At 36.6% G+C, this 15,997-nt stretch overlaps 1 protein-coding gene across 4 annotated transcripts in view; it reads right to left on the bottom strand.

Annotated features, from left to right (window-relative positions):
• npas2 (neuronal PAS domain protein 2) overlaps positions 1–15,906 on the bottom strand; it is a 52,333-nt gene extending 36,427 nt beyond the window's left edge. Inside the window, exons 1-2 of one of the 4 annotated variants that reach the window (XM_044140831.1) lie at positions 15,825–15,906; positions 11,272–11,512 (exon numbers count right to left, since the gene is read on the bottom strand). The gene's annotated coding sequence lies outside the window, so the exon portion shown is untranslated. Of the gene's footprint in view, positions 1–11,271; positions 11,565–15,824 lie in introns of those variants that run through there. The other 3 variants (XM_044140833.1, XM_044140834.1, XM_044140835.1) reach the window with 3 other exon arrangements.
• Positions 15,907–15,997: the final 91 nt, after the last annotated feature.

Genomic DNA, 15,997 nt, shown 5'->3' with positions numbered 1-15,997 from the left:
AGCTTTTAAAAATAATATTAGATGTGGCAACAGAAATCAAAAGGGTGAAAAACAACATTTGGAATACTCCTGAAATGTTAAATACATTAACGTTGTGTGATATCGTTTCAGCGTTCTTCAATTTTTGACTTCTATCTTAAAAAAATTATACTCGCCTAAAGTCCAGCGATTTATTCTTTCTCAGTGCGGACTTTCATAGGAAAAACGCTTGATGAGTTATGTGAAAGCGGTTTAAAAGTGAGCATTTTAGTTAAAAAAACCCCAAAAAACAAAAAAAAAACACTCCAGGTGGAATAAGAGAACATGTAAGCATTAATATCCACTGTTAAGTGATAAAAATGTAATGCCAAAAAACATGTGAGACAACAAATAAGAAAACTTGTCCTTGTGGTTTACAAGATTATTTCTTTAATGTCTCTACAGGACATTTATCCAAAGCATTAAACAATGGTTCATCACCAGACACCCAATCATCTTTAAGTACTCAAATTAAAGGCTGGACTCTTCTAGACTGTTCGGTGTTTGATCCAGCCATGGCAATAAGAGAAGGCTTTACTTTAAGTTTTCTTTTATATCACTTTATACCAGCTGTGCCAATAATTCTGTTCTCTTTGGTTGTGCAGATTTCTTTGGCAGATTCCATGTTTACTCTCCGGTGATGCTCTATTTCCCCCCCCCCCTAAAAAAGCTGTTTAATTACACATTTACCGCACGGCACACAGAGCCACTGTGGGTGGCCACATCCTTTCAAGTAGACCCATAAAACAAACATCCTTTCACCAGGTGGAGGGCACTCTTAAATTTCCTCAAAATTATATTCTTTCAACAATTCTAAATGAATTACCAAAATGATTCCAGCCTGTTTTTGTCTGCTGCTACTGCTTGGTGGGGAGGACAAAAGTAATTACCTGGCTCCTGATTCTTAAAGAGCCACACTCACTAAGAAAGTTAAAGCAAATTTTATGACTATATTGCAGGCAAGATATCGCTGGTTGTTAATGTTGTGATTGACCATTCCAGTAAATGTTGTTACGGATCATTTAAGCATTTGATTTTTGAGGATTTTAGTGTTTAATGTCGCTTTGAATATGTGTTCAGTGGGTTTGTGTCGTTACTCACCAGGACACCTTCATAAAAAAAAAAAAGCACTTCAAATCATAGGAGTTTTCATTTTCCCTGTTAAATAAAGGCACTGTTTGAGCAGAATATGTAGGTCACAATTCTAGGGCATGAGTGGAAAGGGCAATGCAGCGTTTTCTCTCTCTTCTCACTGCAGCCGTTAGAAAAACATCACAGATCATATCTTTGATTAAATTCCTGCCTGTGGAAGAGTACCACGTATCATTTCCAATAAAAGGAAACAGTGGGAGCTAACAGGCAGAATAACGTCAAAGTTGTGGAATCATCTGTGAGTGTTTGTGAAACCATAGCAAGTCACTCAGTTATTCTCAGATTCTCCGGTGAACTCCCAACAGCCCTCTAGCAAGGAGACAATGGAAAAAATTACCTTATGTCTCCATTCCTATCTATTGCTGTTTCATTTTCCTTGTTATGAAACACAGCCGTCCACTTTTCCAAAGCTTTTCCAACCAAACACACAAACTCTCTCTCCCATTAAGATTCAGGTTTCTCCGAACAGAACGAGAAGCAGCATTTAAAAAAAACAACAAATTATTGTATCTTAAAGAAACAAAAATCTGAAGCTTTGAGATTTTTTATTTATTTTTTGCCATATGGCTATTCTTTTCATTATTTGGTTATCTACAAATATTGCTTTTTTTCAGATCCTAAGATTATATGAGAATTTAATATTAGGATTTGCTGGCTAAGGTCATAGCTACACATTAATGTATTTTCTATATTTTGCAGAAATAATCCCTACAGATGCACCAATCAATCACTCAAAAATAAGAATCAACCAATTTTCAATTGTTCAACAGCAATGACATTGAAAAACGCTAAAAAAAAATCTTCTCTCCTTATTCATAAATGCATCAAAACTAGGAACTCCTGCCACTTTCTGGACTATGAACACATCAGCCAACTACTTTTTTGGTCACAACCTATGACCATAATCAAAGGTACGACATGGATGGGCCGGTAAGTAGAGAGCTTATCTTTTTGATTCAGCTCTTACCTCAACACATAAGACTGGATCAGTTCCAAGGCCCCAAGGCCCCAAGGCCCCAAATCCCGTTCGATCCTGGAATCACTCAGGATTCCAGCCAGGAGACATAATCGCTCCATCTTTTCGTGGCTTGGCACCAGAGGAGCCGCCAAGGACCCGTGTTTCCAAAACAGCAATATATTTAAGAGTTTTGTACACATGTTTATGAGGAATAAAAATAGCAAGTAGCTATAGAAAGTGCTGCAGCTTTCACACAATTGTGAAAACTGCAATTGTGCAGCTTCTAAAAAAAAACCAATATATGTGCATATTTGATTAGTGGCAAAAAGAAAGGTGTTGAAAAACTGCAGCTGCTTTTTTTTTCACAGTATTATGAACTTGTACACCACTTTAAACGTGAATTAGTATCTATATATACCATGTCCTGGCATTTGATACTGAACTATATGGATCTCAAATCGGTCTTCAGAAGTGAAACCTGAGTCTCTAAGGTTAAGTATAACAGCAAAATGTAATACAACTCTCTCCTCTGACATTTAATGAGCGCAAAAAGAATCACAGTCATGAGAAGGATTACTACCCATCACTGAGCTTTTGTCTGTTGACATGACAGATTGCAGATGACTTAACTGTGTGGGAGTGATCCTTTCATATGGTCTGACATGGTCATTTTGTCTATTTGACTCCTCAAAAACAAACAGCATTGTAATGCACACACACAGGCAACACCCTGTACCGAAGATCTGATTCAGATCTAGGTCACACACACGCACGCACACACACAGGGCCAGGCCCACATATATTGTTGAGGTATTTTAGCGCATAATGAAGCCACTCCCGATTCAAATGAGTGACTTCCTGTCATAGCAGCCTACGGTCAATAAGAAAAATACAAATCAGAGCAAAGGAAACATTCAAATAGGGGTGGTTACGATAATTCTGCATGCAATTAAAAGCATTCTTTTTTTTTGTAATCTTCTAATTATCTTAACTGTTTAACAGCGGTTGCTGGCTATTACCTCAATGCCATTTGATGCCAAGCTTCAAATTTGCAAAAAAAAAAAAAAGAAAAAGAAAAACGATCTAACGTGACTGCTCTAAGCCCCAGGAATTTTAAACAATTACATTTAAAAAGATAATTATCTGAATCACCCTGCAGTGTGTCTGGGCAAGGAGCTGCTGACGACAATTACTGTGTGTTCTGGCGCAAGAGATCAGCAGCAGCAGAAGAGGATGATGACGTCTGCAGAGGCAGTTATATAACCAGGGCTAAACATTTTGTCTGTCATAGCTGCAAGGTTAAAGAGAGTGATATGAATGCCTGCCATAGTCTCAGGAGTCATGTGCAACATAGTTCCAGTGGCCGAAGGAAACGGAGTGTTCCACAAAGGAGGAGCAGCGCGGCGTGGAGCGAGAGGAAAGGTCCTTATTTGACGCTAACAATCACCATCTCTGTCTCCTTCTCTTTGGAATTTAGTTTGATGCAAAAAAAAAAAAAATCACATTGTTTCCCAGCAGAATTCATAATTTCAGTCAAGATATTTTTGAACGTCAGACAATTTTGATCTACATTAATACAGATTCCTGGGTCTAATAATGATTTCAGTTACTAAATGGAGAAGGGGGCTTCAAACTGTCCTGCACCAATTTCAAAAAAATCCACAGACAAAAAGAAAATGATAATTTCTGAGGCTTTAGGACTTCGCAGTGTGACCATAATCCACACACAGAAAACAGTGCTAGTCACAAAAGAATCGGTTTAAAGCTAAGCTTTTGAACCAGAAAGGCCACAACTGGATGGTACAAAAACAGAAAAAAATCCTGAATTTTTTTGGAGATAAAGTGAAATTAAACAGCTGGCTTTGATAGAAACACTAAAGAGGACATGCAAAATTTAAGAAAATGGAGTAGAAAGCTCACTAGTACATAAAAATATTAGTAGTTGTAAACAATGGTGCTTTCATTGCGTTCTACTAGAGAAAAAGGTCTTAGAAATTAAAAGTATTTGTCTGTTTTTGCAAAAGTATGTACAAAAAAAACCCTCAAACATGAGTTATTGCTATGTAAGTAATTTCAATAAGCTTTTTCATGTTTAGAACTAGATTTCTTTGTCCTTTTTCCATTTTAAAATGATTGCTAGTGCTGTATCTTTAAGGATCTTGCCAAACCAAGCAAAGTCTACAGAGAAAAAAAATAAACCTTCCAGCAACAAACGTTCACAGGCTTTTAGCATTAGTCTAAATGTAGCACATGAAGAAAAGGGAGATTGTTCTCTTAAACATTGCTGTATAAGAAACAGAATGATTCAGGCTGCAAAACAAACAGAATGTGTGTTTTGGAGCAAGAAAAACCACTTTTTTTTTTTTTTTAGTTCTCATCCACATAGAGTAATGGGAGTGTGGGGGAGAAATAAGCCTATACATTCTACCAATAAAAATATTAAAGTATCAAAAGAAACCTGAACACCAGCAGCATTTTATCAGTTAAAATAATAAAATCTTTTAAATCAAATTCTCCATTGATTTATCAGCATTACTGTAGCACCAGCAATTAGTTTGAACCTCACTAAGTCACAGGATTTTCTTTTCTTTTTTTTTCTTTTTTTAAAGTTGATACAAACTAAACAAAACAAATAACTTACGGACACTTCTGTATTTCTTGCCATCCTAATTAGGCAGGAAGTGATGACATCTAATAAAGAGTGGGAGAGCCAGAATAAAGAATTTTTTACTTTGTAAGTTTCTACAAGTTCTGATCAAACGTAGCATCAAATGATTCCTAAGTAAGAGCAACTGGGAAGAGGTATATTACAACTTTAGGCCAGTATCATCTGGAAGCATAATGATAAACTCGTGGAACTCCTGTCAACGAGTCCAAATCTCCTGTTTTCTGCTTCTAGTCTGAGTGTTTATGTAAAATGAGAAAAAAAAAAGGGGGCGAACAGATGGTCTCTGTGTTGTTCCGACTGTGAAGCAACCGAAGAGGAGCCGTTATGTCAGAATTTGAGGCAACACTTGAACAAGGTTGCCACGGCACTCAGCGGCAACATGCTATGCCATCTGGTTTATGGTAGCAACTTCTGTTTTTCAGCATGTCGGTGACACAAAACCTTCCTAAGAGCCTTTTCATTAAGAAGCAAAGAGATGTAGCCCTGCGTTGGAGAACCTAGCTCTCACAGTCAGAGCAGCGAACATGGTTAAAGCTATTAGCAACACTTTTCAGCAAAATAAGTCGTATTCACGTGACGTGATTTATCACGTATGTTATGAATAGTTTTTGCATTTGTTTTGCTGTTCTGTTGTAAACGGTCATTGATTTCTGATCAGATCTACCAAAAACAGGCTTCCGCACACATGACTGGTGTCGTCACGTAAGGCAGAAGGCGACATTTTTTCAGGTCAGCTAAGGTAGCTATGAGTTCAGACGGCAGGAAGAGTCACATTACTATCAAAGTACATAACTACGTATGGTGAAAAAAGTAAAAAGAAGACTGTGCTATATTTACGAGCAGCCACTATGCATGTTTACATTCTTGCTTAAATGTAGCCATTTAAGCAAGAATGTAAATCCAGTAGGTGAAATCCACAAAGCTGTGTTGTTATTGCTAATGAATATCTATTAAAATACCACGAGAAATACATCTGTGGACATCAGAATAGACATTAAAATGTTTTTTTTTTTTTATTATTATTCTGATCACAAAACACTGTGAACCGCTGGTATTCATGAGGGTTAGGCGTCATTTTAGACCCCCTTTAAGAATGCTTACAACAGCCTAATAGATTTGATACCAAATATACCACAATATGGATTAATACCCACAACGTGAACAAACTTAGCATGTCGTTTGTTCCTACAATCTTTCTTAGGGCTGCTCTTTGGGGTAGAGCCACTGAGCACCATGAAAAATGAATGGTGCTCCTGGATTGAGTGCTTTGTAAATTCCAGCCAATAACATGTCAAGTCGAGTTGGACCTACATTTGTTGACTGACGCCAAACAAAGCACATCACAGCCCTTCAAAGAAGACATTAGTGTGGTTTTTGAGTATGGAAAAAAAAACTTTTATTGGTGATTACCCCTACATTTGTGCATACTTTTTTATGCACGGCTTATATGACCGTTATTTCCAAGCGCACAGCAGAAAAATCTGTTTTTAATATCCGTCTACATCAAAGCAACAGTTCCGCTCCCTTACTCTGAGAAACGAGAACACGAAGGCCAAAGCAAAGACTGATATGATTGGGAAGAGAGCAGAAGGAATTCAGCCTATGACTGACTTCAATAAAATTAAGCTTCAGAGGAAATCATTCAACCAGCCAATTCAGGACTAGTCTAAATACAGATTAGGAAAGGCAAATTTGTCTACAGACATTTTAAACCAAGCAATAAGTTAGAAAATATGGCTGTTCACAGTAAGGTAGAAAAAGAGAAAAGTAAACTATCCATTTCAAGGAGGAATCTGCGAATCTTCAGGGTTTCCCGAGTATTATAAGGCTGGCGGGCCACCAGGCTTTATTGGGCCCCCACCATGCTTTTTTTTAAATGTTTGCATTTTTAAGACTTTATAGTCGGTATTCAAGCATTAAACTTCCACAAACACATAATTATCAAGTGATATTTTCAAATTTCCTGTTAACTTTAAACATTTTTAAACTCCAAAACACGGCAGGCTGCTGAATGAATGACAGCACCCAACCGCCAGGCTTAGCAAGTTTTCTGGGAAAAAACCCTGAACCATAAAAAGTGGTTTGAAGACAGCTTCAAAATGCAAAAAAAAAAAAAAAATTCCAAAGTGCAGGATTTATAGTTAAGTTTCCTTTACTAAAACAATTTGTACTCAATGTGAATATATTTTTACATCTTTCTGCTCAGATTTGCAGAGCTAAACGCTTAAAGAAGCCCACAATATTGTTCACGTGAGAGCGCTGATGTTAAAGCAGTTTTGCATAATTCGCAACCTGTGCCGTTTGTCAACCTGTTGTCAGATTTCACTCGGTTTTATGCAGCTTTGAGCTCAATCAGAGAAGGCAGAACATTGAACATTCTATTCTATGTGGAGCGGTGCCCTGTTTTCTTAAAGAGACAGTGCGGGGAGTGGATCCCGTTTGCTGCTGCGTAGGACTGCACCATTTGTGCATGCCTGGTCACACTAAGCAGCTCTAGCAATATTCAGACTAGCATTCAGTTTAAGCTTGCAGGACATGGCCCAGTAACCTACTTTCCTCTCAACATGCTCAGTAACATCAGAGAAGAAGCCGTGTGTCATCAGTTAACTAACCTTCACCACTGCCGAGTTTTAGGGGAGAACGAGCAAAAATCTAGAGTCAGCACTGCAGAAGCAAAAATAAGAAGACGTTGTTTTTCAGCTCAATGAATCTTAAAAAAAAAAAGACATTTTCCATAAACCTTTTTCACTGTTTAGTCTAGTGGCGGAGACAACCACACGGTAATGTTGAACATCAGGAAAGAGGGGAGTTTAAGGAGTTACACTTTATCAAAGCAAAATGTGTGACAAAATAGCTGATCTAGTCAAGTACATAATATGTATTTGTTTTTTTAAAAGAAAAAGGACAAAATGGACAGGCTGTCTTGATGTGAACATGTTTTTAGTACAACCAGAACAGAGCGTATCCGTATGATCCTGTCTCACTGAGTACATCAGGTGATAAACCCCACAGGGACCCTTGTGTTTGTGGGTTTATAGTCCAAACCTCACAAGAAACACAGAGGCTAATATGCTGAATGTTTGCAGCTAACGCACGTCTGCACTTGGGCTGATTACCAGTATGAACGCATTCAAAGGTTGTAAAAGCATACAGCTTTAAACTGGGTTTTAGGTGTACTCTACTTACAAAGAGTGCTGCCCCTCCCATACCTGCTGCTGCACACTGCGAGTCAACTGGCTGAAAGAAGAATTTTCCCCAAACTGTTTAGAAAGATCTTTGTAAACAAAGTGAAAAAAAAAGTACTAACATTCATGGTGTAAAAACTAAAGCAAACCATGGCTCACTTTTCTTACACTAATTCAAATGTTCGATTTATTATTCTGGAAAAGCTATTCTGGCCAATAAGTAAGTTTGTGTAAGAGCTGCTACTGTGGTCAGTAGTTTTTGTCTTTATTCAATATTCTTGCTGTAGTGTAGAGCTCCATGATACACTGAATATTGATCATCAGTAGAATATCAGCGTGTGCAATACAGCAATAGGGGAAAAATGATTTAAATGTCAGTTTTAGTGTGGTAATTTCTTTAAATCCTATTCATTCTCACCTTTCATGTCAAACTCAGATAGACTTTGGCTGCACTTGATGCACACACCTACAATGTTTCTGAATAAAATATTGAAACATATCGCGGGCAGAGACATCATAAAATGGAAAAGGGGAAGAAAAATAAATTGTGGTTTGACCCCAATCAATGTTATTATCACAACACCCAACCAGGGTTTCCCCCAGTGTATTCTAAGCCTGGCAGACCACTAGGCTTTACAAGTGGGACTTACATTTTTAAGTCTTTTTCAAATATTTGCATTTCTTAAGGCTTTACAGTTTATGTTCAGGTATCAATCTTCCAATCTCTCAAATAATATCACATAATTATCAAGTGATATTTTTAAATTTCCTGTCAACTTTAAACATTTTTTAACTCAAAAACACGACGGGCCGCTGGATGAATGACTGCCCCAGCGCCCAACGACCAAGCTTAGCAAGTTTTCTGGGGGAAACCCTGCTCAACAGTAACATCACAATAACATGTTCTCTTAAAGTCTTGTAACCCTAATGGAAATAACAACACAAAAATCCTATAGATAACACAAGTATGTTTTTTTTTAATAATCTATATATTATACTATTTTGTTGCTTTTCTTAGATAAATGAAAGCAATTAGTTGATATTTATGTGTAAAATATTGTACAGGTACTTTCTAAGGTACGGTAAGTACTTTCTTAGGTAAGGAGCACGCTTGATATGCAGGCAGCACTGCATCTGTCTCCTTATAAACAACTCTACGCACCCAAGTACGATTTCACCTAATCTATGTAAATTCAGATCGACCTATTTAGTAACAAGACTAAAAAAAAATGTAAAAAAAAAAAACGGTGAGAAGCGAGAGAGATAGTATGAGTCATGAGGCTGGCCCAAATGTTAAGCAGCATGATGTAAACAGGAGCATATGGTGCCATGAACTCCCAGTTCAGTCAGTCATGGAGCAGCCTGTCCTGCACTACTCAGCTGTCAGCGTACATCCTCATCACTATTCATGTCTGCTGAGGCAATCTGGGTATATTAAGGTAGAAAACCAGTAAAAGAAGACGGCTTCAACATGGAGGCCCATCATAACATTCAAATTGGACTGAATTTAACAACAGTTTCTGAAAACTGATTCACTGTAGCAGCTTTTAATTTCCTCAGGTCAACTAGATGACCTGTTATAAAATATGTATGAGTCAGTCATAGGGAGCTCAGAAGCTGAAAAATATTTCTTTTTAATGATCAGTAAGTCGAAGAGAAAAATTATGCTTTTGTAATTTTTGTTTTAATACATCACATCCAACACAAGTACAAACGTCCAGCATTTTCTGTCAGTGCACAGACCAAGCGGCAGCATGCATTCTGGCGTGCTTTTATTTTCAATTTAAAATAAATCAAATAAAGGTTTTGGATATATCCTTCAAAGCTGATAATCTGGGAATTCCTATATTTTCAAAATTAGTGTATCTATTAAACAACCTGCTGCAAATATGTTTCTCCTTTATCTGATTTAGTCCTTCAGAAAAAATTATCTGAATGGTTAAAATCAGAAATTACATATCAGACTTCAAAGAAATTGAAAAAAAAAAACTTGACTGGTGCAATTCTATCTCTTAGCAGTTAATTAATCAACCAGTTAATTAATTGTTATTTGTTTTGCTCCACTTTAACAGGCATGCAGTTAAAATTCCTTTACAGCAAAAACACAACAATAAAAATAAAGCTGCATAGATTTTCACATGCAAGTGTAGCTACAAATAAAATAGTAATTAACAAAATGAAGGTTGGTCAAAAGGAATAAATAAGTAAATATGTATTTACGCAAAAGGCAAAAAGAAATCATCAATAAAAATTAAATGCAAACTCAAAATGTACAACAGAAGAAATTCACACTAGGCAAAAAGGTTAGAGATAGTATGAAAAAAACGGATTTATTTTCTGAATTAATGCACTGTACAAAAGGAAAAATTGCATCATATTTTAACTAAACAAGAGGAGGGATGAGATGTCAATTTAATTGTTTCTGGTTTGAATACTGCTGTTCACAATCATATCCTGAATATACAGTACTTATTTCGTTTTTACTTAGGTACTACTTCATGGTATTTGTTGCATGTTCTCCATTTCTTGGGACAATGTCGCAAATAAAAAGAGAATTTAATCAAAATTAACCTTTATCATTGTCGAAATAAGTATGTAACACAAAATTATCATAAATAATACCACTAAACTATTAATTATATGTATAACTGTTGTTGTTGTTTTTTTTCATAATTACTATTAGCACATTAGACCCACTTTGAATACGGCAAAACTTAAATGTTATTATTTTCATTGATTTATTTACTTATTTATTTAGATTTAGGTACTGGAGGCAGTAATAAGCCTAAGAGTGGCCAAGAGCAACAGCAGGTTTCCAGGTGGCTGTGACAACCAACAGCCCACTAAGCTTCATTATACAGCCGCCACAACATTTCTGTAACGGGGTCAGCCTTTAAATCAAATCTGCTAACAAGTGAGAGAGAGGGGAAAAAAACCACTCCGTTTTATAAATTAGATTAACAACATCAATGGAATAAGTCAGACGTAACTAATAACTGCGTTTGTATTTTATAAATGCAAGGGGGAAATAGCAATAACCAAACCGTTACGTAGCTAGCAACCTTAACTGTGATTTAATCACCTTGTCTACGACGGCGGGCAGCCGCTCAGTTCAATAAATGTTTGAAATTGTATTTATCCACAACGCCAGAGTCATTTTCCGCCACCGAGAAAGAAATATTCCAGATTCCTTCACTGAGTTTGTACTTTTCGAGCCGTAAGCTAAACTCCAGCCAGACTTATAACAACAGGTACGGTCAAGTGACATTATGAAGATGGAAGACACCTACCTGCCTTTTTCTGCCCGACAAAACGCCGAATCCAGAAGACAGCGAAAAGTGTGCCTCTACGGTCGAAAACAAGAAACCGACTTCCTACAATCCAAATATCCTGCTGCAGAGATAAAACAGCAGCGCCCGCCGGCTTAACGTGCGATATTCCTCTTAAATCTGAGGCAGAGCCCGCTGAGATCCAGTCCGCACACCTGACGTGTTACAGCTGACCGGCGCTGAGGTCCAGTCCACAGCCAGCCTGACAGAGAGGCACACAGAGAGGCTGAATGAGCAGCTGCCAGTGTGCGTCCACACTCAGAGTCCCGCCCACTGGACTACATACTAAATAAAGTTACTGAGTCAGTGTATGAGGGGAGTGTACATGAGGATAACATTTAACACAGATAACTGGCCCTTTAGGTGAGCAGAAAATAAACAATAAATTATGCCTGATGTGACAAAATTCAACAAGTCATAGCATAAAAAGACTGTCGCTTTCTCAATACTGCAAATCGACCATTTTCTAACTATTATTATATTATTTACCCCCCATATGTGTCAGTTGCATTGCTGTCCATTATACTGATCTGAACTTGAGCAGGTCAGATTTTGTGATTACAGTTTAACGCAACAACAGACGCTGCAGCGCCACCCTCAGGTCAATACTAAAATTATACTGCAAAAACATACGGGAGAAAATACATAGTATTAAAACTATGTAATCATCACCATGTTTTATGTAAAACCTAGTGATATTAGAAATAATGTTCTTGTCTTCTGCTTTTTAATATTGTGATTTATATTTAGTGAATTAAACGTATATGAAGTCATTTCAAGACCCTTTGCATTAAAAGAAATAGGTTAAATTAGAGGGGGGTTTTTTAAGTTGTTTTCTTTTTCTGTTTTGCTAACAACGTTCTGTTTCCACAATTAAGCCAGCCTTGGAAATTAAGGTACATTTTCACTGGTCAACAGTCACTTTATGCCTGAAGATGACATTTATTCAAATGGAAAACAGCCCATTGCAACATGTGGACAAGTTAAAAAAAGGTTTGTATTACAAGTAATTTATTTATTTTGTATATAGTTCCAAAAATAGTTAAATACAGCATTTCAGAAATTGTCAGACTGACCGTAATTTCATGCATTCTGTTGTGCTAGGGGGAGATTATATTCTTACAGAATTTTTTTTACTGAAGGATTAGAACAAAGCTAAACTTTAACAACTTAGACTGTAAGACAGTGAAGCGTCTCTCATTTTATTTTGATAGGTATTTCTCCTGTCCCTTTTCGGAAAACAGCACAGAGGTGAACATGGTATGGCTCTGATTGTTGATATGCCACACTAACTCGTGTAAGGTTAAATATAGTGACTAAATAGCACTTTCTATATACTATAATTTAGCAAACAGAGATTTTAGTGGCCAACCACATGTGTTCTGAAATGTTTTGATGTGGGTTAAGGCAGCCAATAAGCCGCTGGACATCTGGCTGTTCTTCTATAACGAGCGATTTTAAAAAAAATTTTATACTGCAAGGACAAAAAGGTTCAAAAGTCTCTGAGCAAATATAAAGTTTAACATATTTTCTTTTAAATCTTGAAACAGTCATTTTTACAGCTTTCAGATTTAGATGAACCTCGAGGGAGTTTATACTTTTTGAAGCTGATGTTTATCCTGAGCTGTTGTGCCTATTTCAACAACAAAAAAACAACAAAATCCCTTTTTTGGAAAAGACAATCGGCTGTTAAATTTATGAGAGAACAAATGGGAATATAACCGATGACATAATTTATGACAGAACTTACTAAAAATGTGTATGTAAAAGGTCAAAATTCTTCTACCAAATCATAAATCTCAAACCAGTGGTGTTCAGGCCCAGCATGGATCTGAATATCCTTTCTCTTGAGAGAAAAGCCTTTCATCTCAGCCATAAATTTAAACTGTCCAGCACCACTTTTCCCCTATTGTGTGAGGAGACCCATATGGTGCAAATATTTTGCCTTTCCAAATAAGAAAGTAACCATTTTTTGTTTCTTCATTTGGTTCATGGTGAGTACAGTGTGTCACATTAATATATTTTGTGATAATATGTGTGCTGCAGTGGAGAAGCAAAAAAAAAATAAAAAAAAAATAAAAAAAAATGGCGCTACAATGAAGTTAAAATAAGACATCAGCATATTTTGAACAATATTTTGGTAATTAATTTGTCAATTCATATGAATACGTGCTAGTCGTTGGTGGACAGCATTGTTTGTCCACCATCTGGCTTTCAGTCGCCACGGTAACCAGCTGTTGCACTGATTTATAGACAGACTCCAGCCTTTCCACCATGGGCAAAACCAAAGAGCTATCTAAGGACAGTAGGGACAAAATAGTAGAACTGCAATATTGTGATAACAATGAGTTTGATATATGGGTAACACTAACTGACTCTCGTTCAACTGACAGGGTCTACTTTTCCCCAGAAGGGGGCATGTCTTGTTGAGGGGGGAGGAAGTGAAGTTGTGTGCTTTGTTGCCAGGACAGAACAATGTTACTACAAATGTTATTGAGATGGCCGAAACAAAAACACATCCGTCTCTTGTTGGCTGATGTGCATCATGTAAACTGTACATAATATTTTCTGATGTTGTGCTCAGCTCAGCTGCTCATCTCTGTGTGCCAGCAAACCTTGATTTGTGTATCCAACCTTCAACAGTTTATCGTAACTCTGCGCTTTTAAATATCCTCCCAAGAAAATCATATGCATCCGAAATATTTAAATGTATATTACAAATTCCATTCTGTATCACAAAAGGGTGGTATTCTGCTACGATCAACGTGATAGCATCTGGGTTTGATGTTGAACAAGGCCTTGTTGACTTACAAACTAAGGATGCTGGTTGTGTTCTAGAGTAAACCAGCGTGAAACCAGTACAGAGCTGGATCTTTAAAAACCCTGCAGTTGTAATAACACTTCAGTCTGCAATGGAAGAAAAAGAGATTGACTGCATACCACTGCCAAAGCTGTTTAAAATTCCCTGGACATATGGAAACCCAAACCTGATGCACAATTTCTGGGAAATTGTTAACCAAATCTGTTGATTTTTTCTTTTTTTTTTTTTTAGGAATCCTCCACAATAGTGCAAAAAGCAGGATTTTTGTGACAAAAAACCCCCCTAAATAAACAGAATAAGCGCTAAACCAAATTCCAGGAAAATTGTCACCTTCATAAAAGGAGGTTGAGAACAATGAACTATTTCTGAGTGAACAAATAATCTTTTGAGAAAAAGAATCGCCATGACAGCATCTTGTGCCCCTCAGACATCGATTTTGCAATTGACACTCACACATGCTGATGTATTTACAACAGCCTGAAAGACATTTTTCATTGACGACACACAAAATCGAATAATAATGTGTATCATCAGAGAACTCAAAAGAACAGAGCATCTTTTGTGTTTCGCTCAAGGTTCAAATGCAACACAGAACCAACTGTGCTTTACTGCCATTTTCTTTTCCAGTATCTACAAACCAATTCCATTTTGCTCAGAAAGTAAAATTTGCTTTTCTGCAATATTTTTACAATGCAAAGGTCTTCTGGGTACTGCGGGGATATTATGTTCCTTAGAAAACAGGGAGATGGGCACATCAGTTCTCAAAGTACAATAAAGATGAAAACATGAGGCTTTTCACAACATAATAAAGAAATTTAACTGAGTCATACCAGAAGGTCTTGCAGTATGTGAATAATGACAGACAGAAGGGGCAAAACATAAAAAAACAGCACTTTCATTTTGCAATTCATTACTCATTAGTAACTGCTGCATCTGACTTACCGATGAATGTTTTATAGATATTTATTACAGTCTCTTAGAGAAATTTCAGGCTTTATTGTAGAGTACAAGGACACACACACACACACATACAAAGCTCTTTCACTTTACATGAGGATGTTCATGTGCAACCTTTTCTTTGGGGTAAAATCCATGAACAGACCACAGCCCATGCTATTCAAGAGAATTTCCTTTTTATGTCTATTGAAGAGGATGAGTGAATGCGTATCTCTCATAGAACATATAACAATTAGACTGCTTTGTGACTGCTATGACTCATTGTTATTCACTTTCTTTATGGTTAAATGTGAAAAATGCTTAAAAAAAGATAGTTGTACTTTCTCTTATACTGTGATGTTGCTGGTTTGTTAGCTGGGATGCAAATATTCTAAAACGTTTCCACAATTCTTCTATTTAACTCAATAAATTTATTTTTAAAATCATTTTGGCTTGAGATTTTCTTAAAATCAGAGATCTCAAGTAGAAATAACACTACCCTCGTACTTCAGTTGCCTTTAATTGTACTTTATGACATTTTAGAAACAAGCTGTATGCTAAAAGAATAAATGAATAAAAGACTGTAAATATACAACCAGAGCCAAAATTAAATGAATTACATCCAAGTATTTTTACACATTAGAATAATCCGGTCCAGTTCAAGATCCAATTTAGAATCTGTGACAAAACTTGAACATTATTTTCACAGAGCTAGCTATACAACCCGAATCTATATATTAAATATATTTGTACTCACTCAAATGTTCAGCTTGAATTCATTTATCTATATAATGTCAATTCACCGCTACTGCTATTTTTAGGAAACCGTCAGGTATAAATGGAATCGATCATTCATTACAATGTCAAACTATTACTCACTTCGATACAGTTGAACTCAGATTCAAATCCAAATACATTAATTTCAAATCA

This window comes from Gambusia affinis, linkage group LG15 (genome assembly GCF_019740435.1).
Source record: "Gambusia affinis linkage group LG15, SWU_Gaff_1.0, whole genome shotgun sequence".
Taxonomy (NCBI): domain Eukaryota; kingdom Metazoa; phylum Chordata; class Actinopteri; order Cyprinodontiformes; family Poeciliidae; genus Gambusia; species Gambusia affinis.
This window is presented reverse-complemented; position numbering and strand designations above follow the sequence as displayed.